This window comes from Hylobates moloch, unplaced genomic scaffold (assembly GCF_009828535.3).
Source record: "Hylobates moloch isolate HMO894 unplaced genomic scaffold, HMol_V3 SCAFFOLD_6, whole genome shotgun sequence".
In the NCBI taxonomy this organism is placed as follows: Eukaryota; Metazoa; Chordata; class Mammalia; order Primates; family Hylobatidae; genus Hylobates; species Hylobates moloch.
In genome coordinates, this window is record NW_026652281.1 from 48,351,411 (window position 1) to 48,371,662 (window position 20,252).

Below are 20,252 nucleotides of genomic sequence, written 5' to 3' on the forward strand. Positions count from 1 at the left end.
TCAGATGGAATTTTTGCATGGTCATCCTTTTTGTTGATGTTGATGCTATTGCTTTTTGTTTGTTAATTTTCCTTCTGACAGGCCCTTCTTCTGCAGGTCTACTGGATTTTGCTGGGGATCCACTCCAGACCCTGTTTTCATGGGTATCACCAGCAGAGGGTGCAGAACAGCAAAGATTGCTGCCTGCTCATTCCTCTGGAAGCTTTGTCCCAGAGGGGCACCTGCCAGATGCCAGCCAGAGCTCTCCTGTATGAGGTGTCCTTCAACCCCTGCTGGAAGGCGTCTCCTCATCAGGATGCATGAGAGTCAGGGACCCACATGAGGAGGCAGTCTGTCCCTTAGCAGAGCTCCAGTGTGCTGCTGGGAGATCTGCTGCTCTTTTCAGAACTGTCAGGCAGGAATGTTTAAGTCTGCTGAAGCTGTGCCTATATCTGCCTCTTCCCCCAGGTGCTCTGTCCCAGTGAGATGGGAGTTTTAATATATGAGTCCCTGACTGGGGCTGCTGCCTTTCTTTCAGAGATGTCCTGCCCAGAGAGGAGGAATCTAGAGAAGCAGTCTGGCTACAGCAGCTTTGTGGTGCTGCAGTGGGCTCCACCCAGTCTGAATATCCTGATGACTTTGTTTGCATTGTGAGGGGAAAACTGCCTACTCAAGCCTCAGTAATGGCTGACAACCCTCCCCCCACCAAGCTCGAATGTCCCAGGCCCACTTCAGACTGTCATGCGGGCAGGGTGAATTTCAAGCCAGTGGATCTTAGTTTGCTGGGCTCCGTGGGGGTGGGATCCGCTGAGCAAGACCACTTGGTTCCCTGACTTCAGCCCTTTTTCCAGGGGAGTGAACGGTCTGTCTTGCTGGAGTCCCAGGCACAACTGTGGTACAAAAAAAACCTCCTGCAGCTAGCTAAGTGTCTGCCCAAATGGCTGCTCACTTTTGTGCTTGAAACCCAGGGCCCCTGTGGTGTGGCACCGGAGGGAATCTCCTGGTCTGTGGGTTGCAAAGACCATGGGAAAAGAGTAGTATCTGGGCTGGATAGCACTGTCCCTCAAGGCATAGTCCCTCATGGCTTCCCTTGGCTAGGGGAGTTCCCTGACCCCTTGTGCTTCCCCAGTGAGGTGATGCCCCACCCTGCTTCTCTCTCCCTCCATAGGCTGTACCCACTGTCTAACCAGTCCCAGTGAGATGAACCAGGTGCATCAGTTGGAAATGCAGAAATCACCCACCCTCTGCATTGGTCTCACTGGGAGCTGCAGACCGGAGCTGTTTCTATACGTCCATCCTGTCCAGGAATCCAAAGTTTCGTTTTTTAACAATTCTTAAAATGTATCACTTCAAATAGTGTCTCTTCTCCATTTTATATGGTATCATTTTCTAAAACTTAAACATATCTTAAGTCGGCTTACTACATTGTTTATGTCTCTCTAGCATGGTTGAAATATTTTTGTCTCTCTGACATTCAAGAAAACAATCCTCTTGTTGATTTATTCTCTATTCATCTATATATAGTCTGCTGTTTACACCATTTATTGAATTTCAAATTCATATTCCCTCTAATGTTTATTTGATGACATTAAGTATTTTTACTTTATATCCCATAATTGTAAAACATAGTATTTGTGGAGCTGTTGGTTTTGTGAAATTCATTTTCTTCTACTGAATTTTGCTTATGTTGGTTTATTTCCATGTAAGGGTGTGTGTGTGTGTGTGTGTGTGTGTGTGAGAGAGAGAGAGAGTGGGAGAGATAGAAGAGATGCATTAAAAATTTATAGGAGTATAATAAGGCTTGATGTGAAAGTTATTACATAGATAATATGCACATTTTTTCATTAATATTTACAGGGAGAAGATTTAGACTAAGTCCTTGACTTAGTTGGGTCTGGGAGCTGTATCTGATGACACAGGTATTAAAAACTCTAGACAAGTGCCCATTTGCAGGCTGGCTTGTGATTGCAGATTTTGAGGAAATTCCCGTGGCCCCCACACACATTTTCTTACCTTGCTTTTTTTTTTTTTCTTTTTTGTAGGGACTATTCTGGTTTATGTAATTCCAGAGTCAGTCTTTTGGGAGTGCCATATTTATGCAGGTTCTATTGGTTCTGATTTCCCCATTTTTATTGGAATGCAGGCTTGTCCCCTCTTCCTTAGGTCCTGTAAAAAAGGGAAAATCTAGGCCAGTGGGATTTAATACATGTCCTCTGGGCATCTGCCAGCCATGCTTGTACAATTTCTTAGTCAGTTTTATATGATTTTTGGCCTCTGAATATTTATCATTTTGTTATTGTTGTTGTACAGGGTAACTAAATGGCATACTGCCAAAATCAGACAGCTCCATTTTGATAATGCATTTATATTGTGCTAGAGTGCTGGAAGACAAGTTCAGCTAAAATCAATGAAGAAAACCTTATAGCTATTATAGCAGTTGATTTCATATTTATGTTCACTAACTTAACAGTTGAAATTCTTTTTGTCCTCCATCCCTGCTTTTTGCAGTATTTGTTAAAGAATATATTTTTTATTTTATTTTTTCACATCCAAAGGTAAAACACACATAAGAATAATTATTCTGAGAGTAGATTAACATTTAAATATAGTGGCTGAAGATCTCTCAAATTATGTTTTTATAATACACAGGAACTCCTTACTTACAAGTAAACTCCACTCCACTAAATATGGGAACTTAATAGTCATCTATAAATAGTCTCCTTGGAAATTGTGTTTGGCTCACAGGTAATAATTCAATGAGAATAATCCATGATCCTTTGACAATGTGTACAATGTGTAATTCAAATTAAATATGTTTTAATGCAGAATTACAGAATTATTCAAGCTTAAAAAACACCATTATGCAACTTTTTCTATAAAAACATACATTTTTTCAATCTTTCCTTCTTTCTTTCTTTCTTCTTTCTTTTTTTCATTCGTTCTTTCTCTCTCTCTTTCTACTTTGCTTTTTAGTAAAGTTCAGACAGAAGTCCTTAAAATATTTCCAGATATACTTAGCCTAAATTTCCCATATCCCTAAGAACTTTTTCATCACCCTTCCCCCCAAATTACTGATCAACTTAATGCTGTTTATTTTTGTTCTTTTTATTGCAAACTCAAGAAATTATGACAATTTCAAATAATAGAATTTGAGGCACCATAAAAATAAATACTACAATTATCTTCAGAAATATTTATTGGTAATTCTATATTAGGTATATAACCATTTTAAGAATGAGAAGATTTGAAGTTACAAGAAAATAAGCCATATTTCTAATGTTGTACTACAGTAGCTAGAAAAAATGGAAAACAATCAGCTAGCTCTTTCTGGCTGACTCATCTGGAAGGTATGCTTCACAAAATTCAGTAATGGCAGATATATACAAATTAATTTTAAAGCAATCATCGGTACTGCTAAATTGAAAATGTTATTCTGTTTCTGTGTTCTACATTGTCTTCTTTATCACCAGTTAGAACCTGATAGAGAAATCAGCATCAAAGTAAAGGGGGGAATAAAAAATGTTGTATTGTCTTCTAAGACAATTTTTCTTTAAGGCATAACTTTACAAAGATATAATTTACTTTCTATTATAAAATAGTCATTTTTATTTTAAAAATCTTTTAAGTCTATTTTGGCATATTTTTAGGAATTTTTATGAATTATACAATATTACTTCCAAAATAGTTTTGAATTTTAGGCATGATAGTATTTTTAATTATTAAATATATCTTATGTAAGAACTCCCTTAAAGAATAATAAAAACTTAAATAAAAACTTTTCTATAACCTTAGGCAAATAATTTATTTTCTTTGAGTCTCAATCTTTTCATTTGTAAAATGGTAATACATCTAATTGAAAAATACCTAATAACATTTCTAAAACTAATTATCTTTAAGATGCCTGAATTCTGTCTTTTGGAATTTTTAATTATTAGTGTTGTATGTGGAAAAAAAACAAGATAAATAATATTAAGTCAATAAGTAATTTTTGGAGAAAAGTCATTAGAAAGACCTTAGTGATAGAAGAAATGTACGTGAAATATTTTCTGAAAAATTATAAGAATCATACAGAACAGGAAGCATCTATATAGCGCTTACTATAATCATTGAAATTTAAGCATGATGGAATCATAAACTTCAATTTCCACTTTATTTACTTAAAGTTTCTTTCCTTAGATCATTTGAAAAAGAAACATTTTAGAAATAAATAGAACAGAGCTATGACTATAGTCATTTACTTTTTGTTGATCACATAATGTACAGCTTTTTGAACTATTTTCTGAAATTGCAAAAATAGAAGCAGTTTTCCATTACATGCTTATCAAGATGAGTTTCTGCTATACAATCTTGCATAATTTCATCCAACAAACAGATGAGAAAAATTTTAATCTTTGGTTCTTTACAAAACACTTCTCAAAGAAGAAACTATGCCTTCATTTACGGAATGAAATGGCTAATTTAATTACATGAGACTTTCCTTTTTTTCGTTTTCTATTTTTAACTTACACATTAACATAAAGCCTTCTGAAATTATGGCCTATTTTTTCACAATTCTCATGCAAACTCTTATTTATGTAAGCATATATACATAACTTGTGAGTGAATGGCCAGGAAGTTTAATATCAATATGGTTGCTTCATATTTTAATATTGTGGCCCATTTTTACAGCACTAGATTATCGTATTGCTCAACATAGGCACCTAGGCACAAGTGACAATAACATTTAAACTAAATCTTTCTGACATTAGATGGGGAAAATAAGTAGCATAACCTCCAAATTAATATCTGATAGCAATTTCATAATCTTAAAATCCATCTAATAGTCAATATATTTACCATGACAAACAAATATACTCATTATTGGTTGCTGTTTTCATAATACTGACACTTGATGAATCAGTCCTAATATTTTTATATAACAGAAGGATGTGAACTTGGGAAAGTCAGGCCAAAATTCCTGTAAACTGTTGTAGAAGCAGAAGACATTTCAACAGTGATATAGATTCTAGATTAGAATTAATTGAAAAGAGGGTGAGACTAGGTAAGCTTTTATATTACTGAGGGAGATGGAAAGAAAATCCAATAATGACAAGGCACAAAATAAAAAATCTCTCTTTCTCTTTAACTTTGCTGAATCTTTAAAATCAGGCATATCCAGTTTTAGAAATGTATGTATGGCATCCAGTTTAAAACCTCCCAGACACTTGAGTATGATTGTCTTGATATTTGTGAAGATATTTGATGGACTGAACTTTCTCATTGTTGGTATAATTGATGTTGTTTAGGTGTTATGGTTAATGTCCTCTGTTGAGGAAAATACTTCTGGATTAAACCATGATTCTTCAGCCTGCTTCATTGTTACAAAAAAACTTACAAATATTTTCAGAGTAGTTAAAGTCCGGAATCCTTGTAACTGGAGATCTAAACATAACTCTATCTCCATGTGTATACAGGCTCTGATTCGTATCTATATCCATATTTACAACCGCATCTATTTAGTGAACAGAATGGACTGTCAGTATGACAATCTAGGTCATGAACTCGCTTGGCATCCCTCCTCAACCTGTCACTCTGAATTAGCAATTTTATAACATTCTTCTTACCATTTGACAAGGTAATAAAAAGCAGTGCTCATGTGATTAAGTTTTGAACTCTAGATCCAGTCTCCTTGAATTTGAAGTCTGCATCTGCCATTTATAATCTTAAACCCTCAGTATTTCATTATCCTCATCAGAGCTAATGATAGTATTTATCCCCATAGTGTTGTGATGAGAGTGAAATGAATAAGCCCCTTGACTAAAAATGAGCCTATGGTAACTGACATGTATACACGCATAACAATATATGTATATCTACACACATAACTATAACCACAGACCAATATTCCTGATGAACATAGATGCAAAAATTCTAAAGAGAATACTAGCTAACTGAATTGACAAAAGGGACCTGATTAAAATGAAGAGCTTCTGCACAGCAAAAGGAACTGTCAACAGAGTAAACAGACAACCTATAGAATGGGAAAAAATATTTGCAAACTGTGTATCCAATAAAGGTCTACTATCCAGAATTTATAAGTAACTTAAACAAGTTAATAAGCAAAAACAACCCTATTAAGAAGTGGGCAAAGGACATGAATAGACACTTCTCAAAAGAAAACATACACACAGCCAACAAACCCATGAAAAAAATGCTCATCACTAATTGAGACAAGGAGGCAGTTAGGGGCTGTTTAGGCAGGTAGAAAGGGAGGTTCTTGGGAGAAGGACAGAGAAGGGCAATGTTCACAGGAACAATCACAGACTAGCACCTACACTGCCTCTACAGCTAACGGGAAGAAATGTGGTGAAGAATGTCCTCTTGTACCAGGAGGTTGTTCAGAAGGGACTGTCCCCACTTAGGCGCAGGTGCAATAAATCAAGCTAAATATCCTTAACTTGACCCAGATTATTATGTCATTAACATTATGTTAACATCGTGGTTTTAGTCACCTGTGGGTTTTGCTTAGGCACTCATGGGTAATAACCAAAATTGAGTCACTCTTGGAAACCCCAGTCATGCGCAGATGCAACACTCCTAGGAGGGAACTTTAACCCCTACCATTTGGGCAAAACCCATGGAAGACTTCCTGGCTTCTGCCACATAAAAGACACAGAATTCAGAATTCAGTACTGTTTCTGGCAACCTGCTTTCAGGCCCTCTCTCTTTGCTGAGAGCATTCCTTTTGCTTAATAAATCCTACTCTAATCACTTTCTGGTGTCCACGTGCCTACTTCTTTGGGGTCATGGTAAAAGAACTTGGACCTAGCTGAATGAGTGACTAAGCAGACTATCAGAGGGTAACATAATGATTACAGAAATGCAAATCAAAACCACAAGGAGGTACCATCTCACACCCATCAGAATGGCTACTATTGAAAAGTTGAAAAACAGATGTTGGTGAGGTTGTGCCAAAAGGAATACTTACGCACTGCTGTAGGAATGTAAATTAGTTCAGCCACCATGGAAAGCATTGTGGCAATATCTCAAAGAGCTTAAAACAGAATTACCATTTAAGCCAGCAATCTCTTTATAGGGTATATACCCAAAGGAATATAAACCATTCTACTATAAAAACACGTGCATGTGTATGTTCACTGCAGCACTATTTACAATAGCAAAGACATGGGATCAACCCAAATGCCCATCAACGGTAGACTGGATGAATAAAATGTGGTATGTATACATCCTGGAATACTACCCAGGCATAGAAAGGAATAAGATGGAGCTGGAGGTTATTATCCTAAGCAAACTAACGCAGGGACAGAAAACCAAATAGCACATATCCTCACTTATAAGTGGGAGCTAAACAGTAAGCTCATATGGACACAGGTTTACTTGGTGGTGGAGAATGGGAGGAAGGAGAAGATCAAAAAACTTACAGATGAAATAATCTGTAACACCAAGCCCCTATAACTTGAAATTTACCTCTATAACAAACATGTATATGCACCCCTGAACCTGAAATAAAACTTTAAAAATTAATTAATTAAATAAATAAAACATACCACCCATCAGGTCTTCCTTGGAAATAGTAGCAGTTCTCATGTTTTAATCCCTAAAGGAAATATCTAGCATCTATGTTTGTTATTAATTCATTTGTTCTTTCATTTATTCATACACCTAAGAGACATTACTTTGTAAGAAGTATGACATGATGTGTGTTATATTCATTTCTTTATAATTTATTAAATGTTAAAAAAAGCAGTAGTACATTCCAAACACTTACTATGCTTGGATGGGAAAGAAAAAAGGAAAACTTTGATAAGATGAATTTATGACACATATTTGATATTAAGAAAAGTACACAACAATCAAAAGGTAAGTCAAAAAACTTTGAATTTTGAGGTTTAAATATAGTGTTTCCCCTAATAATATTTCATAAATTACACTTTCTCTAATATTTCAGCCAATTTTTTAAAAACAGGTGCAAAGTTGTATTAGCAATTATTCACCAGTAGTTAACATGTGCATTACTGCTTAAGTAATTATGTCCTAATGATCACATAGTGTTGATAATTTACTTCCACTTTTTGCTTTTGTTTTCTTTTCCTAGACTGAAAAAGCCATGTAAAGTACCAAAATATTGACTATGATAGTCATTTACATCAATAAGCGTTTCTTCCACTTGAAAAATAATAAGTAAAAAATGAATTACCTGAGAATACTTGAATTCACATTTTGGAATAAATATAGTGTTGGTTTACTATTATATATCTAAATTCCAAGTAGAAAAATAGATGTAAAACCTAATAGTGGTCTTTAGAGTTTTTATAATAACTTTGAATCCTTTTTACTAAACGACTCATTAAATTCCTTGACCAAATGCACATCTAAGAAAAAAATCCTTGTTTTTCTGCTAATGTCTGCTAAGTTTTGACCTTGTTTTCTTATATTTATGTATGCGATGTTGTTTTTATCACACATAAGTCTAATTGTAATCTCTGTCTCAACATGCACAACCGTTCCAAGCAAGAATGTGTGTTCAGTCTACCACCTCATGTGGTGACTCATGATCAAGTTCCTAAAATTTTTAACACCAGTGATTCATTGAAGTCTGTGACATTTATCAAATAATTTCTTTTATCTTATGTAAAATCAGTGCCATCAAAATTTTAGAATGCTCCTAATTCATTAAGTACACACTCATCAATCATCTCTTATGCAACAGACATTGCCAGTCTGTGGTGTAACAATCAACAGTAAAGTCCTTGCTTTCAAAGTGTTAATTATCTAGTCAGCAATCAGGATGTTCTCTCCTATGGTCTGTTCAGCCAGTAACAGATGAAGATAGACAAGACAGAAGCAGAGCCTGACTGATGAAAGGTTAGCAGGGGTGAAGTTAGGACTTCCTGGAAAAAAAGAATGTGTGAATGCATGAACACATGAAATTTATTGATGTTTTAAAGAAACTGAAGTTAGTTCAGCACTACCAAAGTGAAGCTTATATGTAAGAGTGTTTCAAGAAGTATTGGAGAGGTGATTCATGAAAGTTTTGTCTAGATTGTCCTGGGCATAAGAGAAAAATAAGGTAGATGGTTGCCTCTGCTAGTGGAATCATTTTAAAAGTATTTTATTAAACAGAGACTAGCCACATATATAGACAGTAAGCAACTAAACAAGTAAATATATAAGCACATTTCATGAAACCTGCCATGGAGGAAATAGGGTCCTCTAACAGAGGGTCGTAGACTGGAGGAAGAATTGAAGGATCACAAGGATATTATTCAAAGAATTGAGCCTGGGGTTGTGGAAATGGGGAAACTGTCATAGAGAACAAGTAAAAATGCTTTCAGGTGGAGTGGTGGACATGATCTAAGAACTGCTAGAATGTTGCTAGAGTTGCAGGATGACAAGTGACTAGGAGAGTGGCATAGGTTGGAGTTTTATATGTTAATATAATTGAGAAAGTTTTTTGAATGTACTCACAAATGGAAAAATAACTGTTACTTTCATTGTAATATATTTATCATTTATGTAAGAATAGATATATTTATCATTCAACTTTGTCTTACTAAGTATATATTTTCACATCTCTAATTTATATAACTATTATCCTTAGAAGCTATTCACAGTAAGCCTAAAATATATCCTGCTTCTATAAATATATCATACCAAATTAGTTTATTTACAGTAGTGACCTGGTAATAGTAGTGACTATTACCAGGTCACTACTGTAAATGTCCTATTACAGATAGGACATTTCTTATTCATTAATTGGTTTATAATTCTTGTATGCTATGTTTATTTCTCCATGTATTTTTCTGACTTAAGCAGATGTTAAAGTTTATGATATAAGCAACTAAAACAAAACAAAAACAGAACTTAAAGTACTGGAGCTAGAAAATGGATGAGAACCATTTTTTTGTGATCATGATGAAAAAAGTCCTTTGGGGATACAAACTGAAATATTTAAAAATGAAATGATAATTACGTTTAAGAGCTTTTTAAGATTATTAGCAGATCAGGACTGGCTTTGATTTGATAACTTTTGCAACTGAATGATGTTGTTTCATTATTCCATTAAGTCTACATAATATATGCATTTGAAATTCCCCAAAATTAAACTCCTTATTGTACCCCTGGTGTTTAAAAAAAAAACAGTATAAAAGAGAAAATAATTGATCATTTTATTGGAAAAAACAATTGACTAATGAAGCATTGATAAGGTAAACCACAGCAAGTCAGGAGCTGGCCTCAAACTGCAAATATATCCTCAGTGTAGAGCCAGGGAGATTATATGACAAATAAAATTTACTTACTTACTGTAAAAAATTTATAATTTGTTTAGCTGTAGAAAAACAAAACATAAGTTCAAATGTCCCTAGTGTTGTTGTGTTTTTTTAATAATGACTTGAGGAAAATCACTAGTTATCAAGAAACCAAGTATATGGGAGATATTATCACATCTTCATAGCACTTGTTACATTGCTTTATATTTGTACAGTTCTGAGGTTTGACATAGCGTTTAATTAGGCTTTTCAGAGGTCAGCTATGTATTCAGACTCCATGCTGCTATTATCATGTAAGAGTTTTACAATTGTAAATAAACAATACTATTAAAATAATGTAAAGGCAAGAAATAGTAGTCAACCTACACAAACCAACTCTAAAAATAAATATGTTAAATTGTTTCAGAGTAAAATCTGTTCTAGCCTGTCAACAACTAAAAGCTAATGTATTTTAATTCTGTAAATACTCATTTATTTTGAAAGCCTACTGACAGTCTTCAGTGATATCTGCACACATAAATAGCATGTGGTGTTGCTAGGTATCATTAAATGAACAGAACTAGAAATAACATTTATCTTGAGTAAATATCAACATTCAATTTTCCTTCTTTAACTTTTTAATGCATGACTCCAGTCTGACTTTGATAACAGGTCCTTGATAATGTATAAACAACTTTAAAACTTTTAAAAAGTCAGTATGTATATTGTTATTAAATTGTCACCTTAATACAAAATATATTATTCACATCCCTTTTTGTATTAGCAAAAGTATAAGCCTTCAATTAATTTTCAGAAGTACATGTGTCTTTTTAAAATAAGACTAAAAAGGCCATTGTTATTGAAAAGAAAAATTAGGATAAATTATTTTTGTTTGGGGTAAGTAAAAAATTCTGAGCTCTGCTTTTGTTGGTAGGGTAAAATCCCTTAAAATAAATATAAACAAGAAGAAAACTCACCTGATTTCTAGAGAAAAAAAACAAGAGAATAAAAAATACAAGGTGTTTAGTGTAGCAGGAAATTGCTACAGGCAGACTCTGTCGCAAATTTTTGTAGGTTAACATGGCTCAAATTGCTTGTGCTCTTCCAGCAAGACAGCATCATAAAATCTTCAACAGATAATTCCAAAGTCTGGCAGCATCGCAGTCAATTTTAAAACTACCTTTATAAAATCACCTTCTTTAGTCATGGTAAAGAATCATGTACTATCTAACTCTTATGGACTTATCAAATAATTAAAAATCTTAACTGTTATAAGAGAAAATACAAATTGTTCAGTGTAAGGGAAGACACTTCCACATCCTCCCTTTCCTAAAAGCATTTATATTAAGAAAAATTGTAATTATAAGATATCCCTGTCTCTGAAATTTATGTGACCTTTTTTAGAGATAAATAAGCCTCATGTCAGAATTATGATTTCTGAAATGTCTTGCTCAAAGACTTAAGAGTTCTCTCTTTGATATGCAATCACCTAGAAAGATAGTACCCCTACCTCACAGTGTCCATGGGAGGGCTGGAGCCTAACTTCTGTGGATGCCTCCCTCTGGGCATCCACATGGAATGTGGATATGAAAGAGTTGCAAAACTATTTTTTTCATCATAAAGATATGAGTAGTTTATTTTACCTTTGGATAAAGCCAATTGGTTAACTAAGCTGGTCACCTCAGTTATGAAGTGATTTCAGGCTAAATACTGCAGGAAAAATGTGCTGCCAATCCTCTTATCTTGAGAATATGTGTGTAATTTGTTGTTATCTGCTTGGATGTATAGAAAGGTAAAATTTCTGTCTTTGCATTCTCTTAGAGGATTGCCTGTGATGTATATCACATTCTAGTTTAACGTTTATTCAGTAATAAAATTGTTTTTCTTCTATTTTTCTGCAGGAGTTTTTTGCGTTGGGAGATTCTTTTGTTAATTATATTTCTCCAACATTAAATATTTATTTTTAGCATCGTCTATATAGTTAGTTTTCTACAGTACATCTCTCATCCATGCTGCATTTTGAAGTCTTTTGTGCTAATATGTTTTCTATAATCCACATCTAATTGTCTTTCCGATGCTAGGGATAATGGTTCTTAATTATCTGGGCACACAGTTAAAGCAGAGGTGTGAAGAATACAAATCACTTGCCTAAGGCAGTGCTGGGAGGCCATACTGTTGCCTCCGTCTCTAGTCCCTAGCACTTCTGAAGTTTTGGCCACAGCTAGCTCCTGAGGTGCTCCAGCCACGTCATCTCAGGGACTACTTATTCCAAGTGTAGAAAATCACAGGGGGTTAATTCTACTCCTTTTTTTCTCCTTGCTTTTTATTACCTAGTTCTAATTTATTGCTTCTTATGTATAATTTGTTTATTAAACATATATAAACACTCTATATGATTCTGGAGAGCAACATAGTATATAGATAAATAAGAAATAAATACAATGTTCTGGGCTGAGGATTTGGTCCAAAATAAATATCAGTTCAGCTGCACACATTTCAAATTTTCTAATAAGTTTCCTAACTAATAGTGTATTAAACAATTATTCAGTGAAACCATCTTGTTTTTCTAGTTGCTTCACTGCAAAAGATAGATGGCCAAATTAGGTATTGAAACTGTAAGATAGATTATATATAAAATATATACTATAAGACTGCTCATAGAGTATTTCCTGCAGGTTAAATTACATTCAGTATATATTTTGCCTCTTCCTTTAATATTTATTTAATTAATTTCTCAAGTCCTCTGCCTTGTAAATGTGCACATGATCTAACTGTATTAAAATGTGGATACCTGAAATTTCAAGAGTTTGGGTATTTTTTTTTCCAGAAACTTATATCCTAAAATTATGATCTCGTTTACTCTTATTTTTTATGCTAATATGTAATAATATTTAATTTGCTTGTACTATATGCCACGAACTGTTATATTTGCTTTCCATGATTTTAATTTTCACAATAATCCTATGAAATAGTTACCAACATTATGTTCAATTTTGCAGTAGCAGAACCTGACATATATGTCACTTTAAGATAATAAGGTAACACAAGCAAAAGGTGGCAGGGCCAGGATTTACACCAAGACTACCCAACATGAGCTTCTGTAACCCGTGCTTTAAAGCACCTAGGGACTTTAGAATAATTGCCAAAGAAGCTCTAAGATATGGAAGTAATAAATATGCATTATTTTGAGTTTAATTTATTATAAAATTGTTAATTATATGTACTATCAACTACATTAGCTAGGCTTAGCATAACATATGAGTCATAAAACTTTTATTATAAGCTTAGTTACTGATATGTTTATACATTCTCTAGATCTAAAAATGGAGATAAATATATTAATAGAATATTTGCCCAAATAATAAGCAATATTATAAATAACATAAATTTTCTACTTACTGCAGCAAGTGATACAGTGGCTTTTAAAGAAATGCTCCTTGAAGTGCAATACATGGATCTTCAGGGTTAAGGGAACTGCAAGGTCAAAATCATTTTTATAAAAATTCAAGGCTCCATTTATTTTTTCATATAATGTTGACATTGTACTGTTTGTGCAAAACAATAGCTGGTAAAACTGTTAGGGTCTTAGCACTAATAATGGCAGTGGCACCACACTGTATTAGTGGTCATTGTATTTTTTACTGCCATGCATGTTACTTAATGTGATAATATTTGGTATTTATTTTTTCCTGATATTTCTTAATTTCTGTAAATTTTTAGATTAGAGTTTTATCTTCTTTTCCTCCTCCAAATCTGCTACTTTACTGGGAGGCAAGGTAAATGGTTTAAAATTGGAATAGTAAGAGTCTCATTCTCAGTAAAAATTATTGCTCTATATGTTACTCAGTTTCAAAATTTTGATTATTGCAACTATCAACTTCATGGGATATTCACTTTTTTATTTTGTTTTGTTTTTGTTTTTGCTTTTGTTTTGAGACAAGATTTCACTCTCTTGCCCAGGATAGAGTGCAGTTGTGTGTCCAGCCTCATGCGACATTCTTGAGACTGCTTTCTTGAAGTTTGTAGTAGTTTCTGTTTTTGCATTTCCAACCTTAAAATATTTATTACAATACTCGAGAGTTATATAGATGCTGCTAAGAGTGTTTTATACATTCTATTTTTTCCATTTTTGTTTTTATTTAATAATATTTATGAAAAGGTGCCATGTACTTTGTTGGTAGTAAGTAATTGTTAGAAGTTGCAATATGTAGCAAGTCTTGACATATTACAATTCTGAACGGAGATAAACAGTAGCTGGCAAGAGAGTTTTGTTAATTTTTTGTTTGCATGTACTTTTTAAATATTTTAAGTCTTCTAAAACAGTTGCTAATTACTTTTTGGAGGAGTATTGCATTTATATTTCATAAATTATAAAATATTCTTATGTGGGGCAGATGAATTATGTAGCACATCTTTCTTATTTACTGTAGGCCTTCATTGGCCAACTCCATAACCTGAATCTACTGCTTTGTAGAACATGGATATTTAATGTTTCATGTCTATTGCCCAAACTCCACTCTCATACCTTTCCTTCTCACTATAAGCATATGGAAAAGATCTACAATAGCTTTGATGTATAGGCATATAAATATTGGTTTATAAATATTGTGGCCGGGCGCGGTGGCTCACGCTTGTAATCCCAGCACTTTGGGAGGCCGAGGCGGGCGGATCACGAGGTCAGCAGATCGAGACCATGGTGAAACCCCGTCTCTACTAAAAATACAAAAAAATTAGCCGGGCGTGGTGGCAGGCGCCTGTAGTCCCAGCTACTCGGAGAGGCTGAGGCAGGAGAATTGCGTGAACCCGGGAGGCGGGGCTTGCAGTGGCCCGAGATCGGGTCACTGCAATCCAGCCTGGGCGACAGAGCAAGACTCCGTCTCAAAAAAAAAAAAAAAAAATTGTAATAATATTCAGCTTGTTTAATCCATGAGATGATTTGTTAATGACAAAAAATGAGCTATTATATAAATATTCATTTAACAACTTTTTCAGATAAAATTATAAATTTTTGAAGACAACTTTTTAAATAAAAAGATATACTTAATAGCACACTATCATTTGCATTGTAAGAACCTACATTATATTATAAATCAGATTTCCTAATGACAACATTTTGGGGATACAGTAACATGAAATAAGAGCTATAAATGTTAATCTTAACATAAAAATTTCCAAAATGTTATTAAAAATATGGTTTTAATTCGGGGTATATGTAGGCATTTGCCCTTCTTTCTGACCACAGTTTCAGTTCAATGAATTATTTATGAAAGAGTATGCAAAATAAAATGTATAGGATAATGAATATATAGAACAGATGGTCTTGCCTGTCTTTTTTTATTTTATATCTTTAAATGGCTTCATGCACTATCAACCCATTTAAAGCACAGAGAGGGGTAACCATTAAACAGTTTTCCATTCTTCTTCACTAATGATACTTAAAGACACTTAATAAAATTTGCTAATTGTGTAATGCCTATCCTCCAAAAATAATGTATCAGTAGAGAGTATTTCTGCTTCATTCCTTTTATTTCCAGACAGCATCTAATGAACTGGAATGATCATAACTGGCAGAGTATAATGCATTGGAAAACATGTTGCTAGGAAAGTTTTTTAAATGTCAAAAAATTTACCTTCTGTCTTGGCAAATTAAGCAAGTCAAAATTGAAATAGTTAAAACTTTATGTAAATCTTGCTTTTACCACATTGTACAAAGAATAATAGTCTTACCAGGATGATAACATTTTGCATTATAGTATCATATAACAACTTGTGTGATTTCTAGTGAACACAGTAATATTTTACTAGACAGAATAACATTATTTTTAAATTTTACATCATCTAAAATCTTGAACTTGAATTTTAAATTATCTTTCACGAAGTGTCCACTAATAAAAGCAAATAAAATATCTGAGGACATGAAATTGCCTTAAAGTAATCAAAATAATAAATATAACATTGATTATAAATTATTACACAGCTAACATATTTTCTCTTCCAGTTAAAAAGTAGAAAGCAAAATTTTTACAAAACAATGAAGTAACAAAGCTTTGTGATATACATTTTAAATCTCTTGTCAAAATGTCCTCAAGTGTATCTCATTTTCATATATGAATTAATTTAGTGATAATTTATACTAATAAATATAATGTTTCTTGGTGAAAAGTAAATCTCTTGACAAAATTACAACATTTACAAAATTTGTTTTTGAATCTTATTTTGTCAAATGTTAAAGCACAAGTGACCTTCACAAGGGAAAACAACAATATCCTTCTCATCTTATTAAGATGCTCCTCGGCCGGGTGCGGTGGCTCACGCCTGTAATCCCAGCACTTTGGGTGGGATCACAAGGTCAGGAGATGGAGACCATCCTGGCTAACATGGTGAAACCCCGTCTCTACCAAAAATACAAAAAATTAGGGGCATGGTGGCAGGTGCCTGTAGTCCCAGCTACTCGGGAGGCTGAGGCAGGAGAATGGCATGAACCTGGGAGGTGAAGCTTGCAGTGAGCCAGGATAGCGCCACCGCACTCCAGCCTGGGCGACAGAGTGAGACTCCGTCTCAAAAAAAAAAAAAAAAATATGCTCCTCATTAGAAAATTCATTCTTCATCATTTTTTATGTAGAGCTATTAGTAATCATTAATCTAGCATCTCCTTCCATAATGCTATTTTGTGATTACAGTTTATGAGACAGTCTCGCTCTGTCGCCAAGGCTGGGATGCAGTGGCATGATCTTGGCTCACTGCAACCTTCACCTCCCAGGTTCAAACTATGTGCCTCAATCTCCCGAGTAGCTGGGACTATAGGCATGTGCTACAATGCTGGCTAATGTGGTTTTGTTTTTTGGTGTTTTTTTGTTTTGTTTTTTGTTTGTTTTGTATTTTTAGTCGGGGTTTCGCCATGTTGCGCAGGCTCATAATGCACTATTAAAGGAATAGGTACCACCTTGCTTGTTCAAGGGCAACAGGAGACTCCCTCCCCCAATAGGCTAAGATGGAGTCTCATGGAATGTAGCTGAATCAAGGACTTGACTATCCCATCACTTCTACAATATTTATAGGCTTCTAGAAGCAAATGACAGGTAATGTCTAAACTTGAGGGAATATTATGGAATGCTGCGACTCACTGGGATTCACTTCAGTTGTGTCCTCCGCATAGAGTAAGGGATATATTTTCTATGTACATAGAAATCTTTGATTATTTGATGTGACTTATTTTCTACGTGTACCACTGATAAGTAAAGACTTATCTTGTACACCATTCGTGTGATCACAGATTATGAAAATTTTCTTTTCTTCTGATTCAGATAATGGTCAGTTTCCTTGTAAGTTAAATGCTACTCAATGAGCACTCATAATAAAGGAAAACAAATTTTGTTTTTTCCACAATATTTAAAAGAGATAGAGAAAATGTAAATGTTAATTCATGTAAAAAAGCATTTAGAGTAGTCCCCCTTATCCGTAGGGGATACATACCAAGACCCTTAGTGGATGCCCAAAACTGTGGCTAAACAGTACTGAACTCTATGTATACTATATTTCTTTGATCTAATAACCAAGATGGCTTCCAAGTAACCAACAGTTCTACAGTGTGCATATGGTGGATAAAGGAATGATTCACATCCACTGCAGGAAAGAGTAGGACAAAGTGAGATTTCATTATGCTACTTACAATGGTGTGCAATTTAAAACTTATGAATTATTTATTTTTTGAAATTTCCAATTAATATTTCCAGACTTTTATTGATCTCGGGTAACTGAAATAATGGGAAGTAAAACTCAGGAAAAGGGGGGACTACTGTATAAGATTTTTAATAAACTCGTTAATAATATTGCTTAAATTTTGTCATAGAAGGTGTCAAGAAAAATTATGTCCTTAAAAATAGTTTTTAAAAATTATTAATTATTATTATTACTATTATTATTATTTTGAGATGGAGTCTCACTCTCTTGCCCAGGCTGGAGTGCAGTGGCGCGGTCTCGGTTCACTGCAAGCTCCGCCTCCCTGGTTCACACCATTTTCCTGCCTCAGCCTCCCGAGTAGCTGGGACTACAGGTGCCCGACACCACGCCTGGCTAATTTTTTTGTATTTTTAGTAGAGACGGGGTTTCACTCTTTTAGCCAGGATGGTCTCGATTTCCTGACCTCGTGATCCACCCGCCTCGGCCTCCCAAAGTGAGCCACGGCGCCCAGCCTAAAAATTATTAATTAAATAAATTTGAATTTATTTTAAATGAGTAAATATTTCTTTTTCAATGAAAATTTGAAAATGAATTTAATCTTCTCTAAGCAAATTAAAGAAGAATCTCCCTTTACCTTTATATTTTAAAGTCATAATTTGCTAGAATTTAGTTTTATTGCAAGATGCCCTCCAATGAATTTTCAGCATACTAGCGGTTTTTGTATGCAATCCTATATTGATCTCAAATTAGTAGTGGTTGCTTGAAATGATGTAATGTATATTAATTCATAAACACATAGATGGTAGTTCTCTAAGAAATTGGAATAACTGGACATAAATCCACTGACTGGAAAGAAGGATACCATTCCAATTTGTCATATAGTTGTGTTGATTTTTTTTTATATGAGAGGAGGCAGAGACTCGTACCAAGGAACTCATGGAAAAGTTCAGGGACATTTCTTTGATAAAGCTGATTTAAAGTGATAACTTCACTCTAAGAAAACTTATTGCTCTTAATTAATTTTTATTATTTACGTAATAATGAAAGGTAGTCAAAATTATTTTATACTTTCTAAACTATAGTTTTCTCTTAATATTGTAAAGTTGAGTCCCTGTTTTAATCCAAAGATTAGTTTTCCTTAAGCAAATATTTGCAAAGCATACTCAATGTACTCACAATACTCAAACAATTCCATATGCCTTTAAAAAGCAAGTATATTCTGCCATGAGACATTAGATGGAATTCACTAACTATCCATAAACAGCCCATACTTACTGCAGTTAACACATATAAAGAAAATAATATTTTAAATGTTTAATGCAACAGCATGTAACATTGTTGAAGACGAAAAAAGGTTAACATATTTGTAATTGATGTTACTTTTAACTGATCTTGGTAGAATAGTAAGAGATGCAGAATGTGATGGAAGATCATTGATTAAATTAGATTTTTAGACCTCTGCATTTTTTATTTATTTAAGCTTCAGAATCATTTGTCAGTCAACAATAGAATTTTGTTTGTATTATTAAACTTCACCATACTTTTCATAAAAACCAGTTGTAAAAATTCTATTAAAATGTAAATGTCCAAAATTGTGTAGTTATGTTGTCTTCACCAGATGTAGCCTTAGATTTGATGAGTCTAAGAAGAAATTTCTAACAATTTTTTCAGATTTTATAACTATTATCTATAAGATTTTTTATTCTATATTCTGATATCCAGATATGAGTGTTATTTCATGTAAAAATTACTATTTAAAAAACCCATAACGTTTTATTAAAATTCATTTGTGCAATATGAGGTAAATTATAAGGAAGCCAATAAGAAAAAAATAAAGAGATATAATTTGATTAAAATACTGGGGAGAGAATAGGGGGGTGGAGCCAAGATGGCCAAATAGGAACAGCTCCGGTCTACAAATCCCAGCCTGAGTGACACAGAAGATGGGTGATTTCTGCATTTCTGTTTGAGGTACCGGTTTCATCTCACTAGGGAGTGCCAAACAGTGGGTGCAGGACAGTCGGTGAAGCGCACTGTGCGCGAGCCAAAGCAGGGTGAGGCATTGCCTCACTTGGGAAGCACAAGGGGTCAGGGAGTTCCCTTTCCTAGTCAAAGGAAGGGGTAACAGACAGCACCTGGAAAATCGGGTCAGTCCCACCCTAATACTGCACTTTTCCAACGGGCCTGGAAAATGGCACACTAGGAGATTGTGTCCTGCACCTGGCTCTGAGGGTCCTATGCCCAGGGAGTCTCACTGATTGCTAGCACAGCAGTCTGAGATCAAGCTGCAAGGCGGCAGCGAGGCTGGGGGAGGGGCGCCCGCCATTGCCCAGGCTTGCTTAG